The sequence below is a fragment of the Nomascus leucogenys genome, chromosome 9 (assembly GCF_006542625.1).
Source record: "Nomascus leucogenys isolate Asia chromosome 9, Asia_NLE_v1, whole genome shotgun sequence".
In the NCBI taxonomy this organism is placed as follows: Eukaryota; Metazoa; Chordata; class Mammalia; order Primates; family Hylobatidae; genus Nomascus; species Nomascus leucogenys.
The window spans coordinates 57726569-57730896 of record NC_044389.1 but is presented as its reverse complement, the minus strand read 5'-3'; the positions used below and the strand labels follow the sequence as shown (position 1 = coordinate 57730896).

The 4328-nt window shown below is 35.5% G+C and overlaps 1 pseudogene; it reads right to left on the bottom strand.

The window, feature by feature from the left end:
* Positions 1-3621: 3621 nt before the first annotated feature.
* Positions 3622-4109, bottom strand: LOC100592886 (annotated as a pseudogene).
* Positions 4110-4328: the final 219 nt, after the last annotated feature.

The window sequence follows — 4328 nt, the reverse complement described above, 5'->3', positions numbered from 1 at the left end:
GACTTTTCTTGCTTGACTAAAAACCAAACTACTTGGAAACTCACTTTGGTTGAAGATTCATTTCAGACTTTTGTGGGAAAAATCTACTGAGATATTTTGTTTTAAAGTTTCAAATTTTTCTGACTCAGGGAGTATTGTACATCAAAGATAGTGTGGCAATCATTTAGTCTGTTACTGTAGACCTATGTTGTATTCTTTTAAAGTAACAACGATGTAATAACATGTATAAAACACAATGCTTACAATTGATTTAGATAACAAAATAATCTACTTTCCATTCTATTTTAAAAATGTGATATTCAAAATCTGTTTTTCTCTTCATTTTCTTATTTGTTTTATTTTGGCAAGATGCGTATGCAGTAACAATAAAAAAATAAGATAAAATGCAGTGGTATGTGCTGAATGTGTCCTCTAAAGAGCATGTATTGAAATTTCAATTCCTAATGCATTGTGTTGGGAGATGGGGCTTAATGAGAGATGATTAGGCCATGGGGGTGAAGTGAATGAATTAATATTATTATCATGAGAGTGGGTTTGATATAAAAGATCAACCCCTTTCTCTCTGTTGTGCTCACCTTTGCCCTTAGCCATGAGATGACACAACAAGAAGGCCTTCACACAATGCCAGCCCCCTGATCTTGGCCTAAGTCTCCAGAAACACATGCCAATAAATTCATGCTCGTTATAATTTACGCAGTGTCTAGTATTTTGTTATAGTAGCACAAAACAAAGGCAATACGTGTGACACTCAAAATGCTTCCAACCTATGCATTTTTCACTGTGATTTGTAGTGCACCGAGAAGCAGTGTGAAGCCATGAAAGTGCCACAGTCTCTGTCACAACTACTCAACACTAACACTGCTGTTGTGGTATGAAATTTGCCACAAGCAATAAAGAAATGACTGTAGCTCTGTTTCAATACAATTTTTGTTATAGAATCTGAAATTTGAATTTCAAATCATTTTCAGATGTCTTTAAATATTCTTTTGCGTTTTTCCAACTATTCTGAGGTCACAGGTTATACAAAAACAGATTTGGCCTGCTGGCCATAGTTTATCTACCCATGCTCTAGAGATTTCCATTTGATTTTGCTACGTGTTCTGGATTAGTTCAATCCTGTAACAACTTCAAATTATTAGCTTGGGGTTTCTTGAGCTAGTTAGTGTATATTCAAACTCCAAATCCATGTGACATTAGGGCTATGATTCTGATTTATGAGATAGACTATTTTCCTTATTTGTTTTGTTTCCTTTTTCACTATGGAGCTGAGCTGAGCTTTTTACAAATTACCTTCTATGTCTCCTTTTACCATCAGGCATATTTTTTTTCCTGACATAGCTTTTCATTTAAGCTCTAGCTACTTTTCAAAGGCCCTGACTTTATGCAAGTTCAGTTCCATTATTCCAACTTATTGAAGCCAAGTAAGTCCTTATCTTTTGTATCTCATGTGGCCATTAAACCTAGGGCATCTGCTGCTTCAACAACTGCTGGGCACTCTAATTACAGCTCCATTCCCCGCTTTTTGGTAACCCTAAAAATTTCTCTTGATTGTTTTCAAGTGTTTCTGTTTATTTATAAAAACTAATAGTTTATCCAGCACCTTAAAGATCTTTTGTAGCAGTAGGTATGGTTTTTCAGAATAACTAAGCCTCTATATTTACAGAAGTGAAAGTCCCTTGTATTTTCTTAGTCCTGTTTCTTCTTTCTCTTTGTTTGTTTTTCGTTTACTTTCTGTAACTCAAGTTCTAATTTAAGCTTCCCATCTCATTACACTGGTTGAAAACTTTAACCTTAGTTATTATAAGTTACTCCTATCTTTCTGGATTTTTTATTAACCGTAGCTGCAGAATCTTACGCAATGCTAAAATTTGGAGTTTAAGTGATAGCATTTGGTTATCGAGTCATCTGTTCATTCTGAAACCCTGTTTACTTCTGAGAATAAGTTATTCTCTGTAATACAGCTCTTCAGATCCAAGGGCTGTCTGCTAGGGTCGAGTATAGAATTCTTTGCAAAGTTGCCTGGATTCCCACCAGTCATTTTATTACTGAAGTATTCCAACTGCTATAGGGGCTGTGCTGACAAAGTAGGTCGCAGATCTCCTTTGCATTTACACCCTGAGAACTCTCTGTTCTCACTATTCAACCTATCCTTCTAACAATGGGGATTTCTTGTTTTGGGGAAATCATATTCCTATCATGATTCTGGCTTAAATATGCTGTCTATACCCTAATTTTCTCTCAGCTTTAAGAATTAGCTGTTTAGAAACAAAAGCTTGGAAGATTTCCAGGCAATTTCTGATATTTTGCTCTTCCACATCTCTTTCCTCCCTGCTGCTCTCCTCCAAGCTGGCAGTGAGAACTGAATCAATTTGTTTGAATGGAGACAGGATGAGAAAAAAGTACATCAATATTTTAAAAAGTATTTTAGCTTAAAATATTTTTCTGCCACACGTTTGAAAGGTAATGATAATCATTCTGACAAAAGCTGAGGGTGGTTGGAATAGGTCAGTGGCAGTCAAGATAGAGAGAAAAAAACAGATCTGAGATACATTTTAAGGTTAAAAGCAACAGGACTATTAACTAATGGCATGATGTGCAGTTGAGGGAGAGGCAAGAATCAAGTATGACTTCCAGATCATGCTGGACCAATTCTGGAGCCTTATTTATTGAGCTGTGGAATTCTGTGGAAATAAAGTATTTTGAGAACGCCTTTATATCCATTTTCCTACTTGAATTAGAATCATATTCTAAATGATTCAATAAATAGAGCGAATAACAGTTAAAGATGTAAATAACTAACGCTTATTCCTACCTTCTACCATCGTTGGTCCCCTACAAAATTCCATTGAGCACTCAGTTTATATTTCAACTCTGGAAGATTTTGAAATGGATGAAAGAAATTATTAAATATCCTTTAACTGAAGGCACGCCATTGTGCACTTTTGCTTTTGACTAAACTATTTTACAACTTTGTAGAGTTATAAACCTGTAGAAAATTCATAGTAACATAAATTATTTTAGTCTAAGATATGCAAATTTTGTGCAGTGGAGTACAATTAATTATCACCCTGTGGATACCGACTAGTTTTTACCAATTTTTCATCCATTTGTAAGCTTATTTCAGCATTTCTTCTTTGCCTACAAATGTATATTTCATGTTCTTTGAAGCACTTGTAAAATCTCACTGGTTGCCTCATTTAACCAAGGAGTTAAATAAAACCCTTGACATGTATTATTATTATTTTTTTGAGACAGGGTCTCACTCTGTTGCTCAGGCTGGAGTGTGGTGGTGTGATTATGGCTCACTGCATCTGTGACCTTCCAGGCTCAAGAGATTCTCCTTTCTCTGCCTCTCAAGTGGCAGGGACCACAGATGTGGGCCACCACACTGGCTAATTTTTAAAAACAGTTTTGTAAAGATGTGGTCTCACCATGTTGCTCAGGCTGGGTTTGAACTCCAGCTCAAGTGATCCTCCTGGACTGTATTCATTTTTCTTTTAGTTTAGCTATTATTAGTTTATTACAAAAGAGAGACATAGAAATTATTTACATAATGAAAGATTTCAGAACTTTAGTGGAATGGGCAGCTTCACTATTATGCCATTTCAATGGTGATTTATTTCAGTCTGCATACTTTCCAAGAAGGTCACCATCTCTAAACCATCTCTAAATAAGAGATAATCCTTGTCTAAAGCACTTTGGTGCTTCCATATTCTGGGAAAATAACTTTATCTCCAACTTGGATGCTAACTGGTTGAATCTCTCCACCCTTTCTTTTAGAGACCAATCTAACAGCTACTACTACTGCATGTCATACTTTTCTTTGACATTTGTTCTGGAAGCATCATGCCTCCTTTGGCTACAGTTTCAGCTGCAGTTCTTTCAACCAATACTCGGTCAAAGAGAGAAATAAACTTTCTAAATGTTTGTTCTGCCAAGACTCCTGCACCAAAGCTCGTATTCTGCATTCCTACTGCAACTGCAAGAAAAGATCTGAAGTCAGGTCCTTGGGACAGGTAAAAAGGCCAGCCAGCCCTGCCCTCTGAAGTGAATTCAATTTTTGAATCATGATTTTTTTCTTTAAAAACCGTTTTTGACAGATTAATCATAGTTTAAGATATGAATATCTTCTGTCTAAATTCCATTTAGAACAATAGAATTTTATGTTAGGGTGGGCAAAAATTATAAAGATTTTATTGTTTAATTTCTCATTTCACAGTGGTTAAGTGATATGTCCAAAATTATAGTTAACTATGTTCAGATTAAAATTCATACTTAGCTCAAACAACGACTAGTTCAGTACTCTTTTCAGTATACTCTTTAATTTA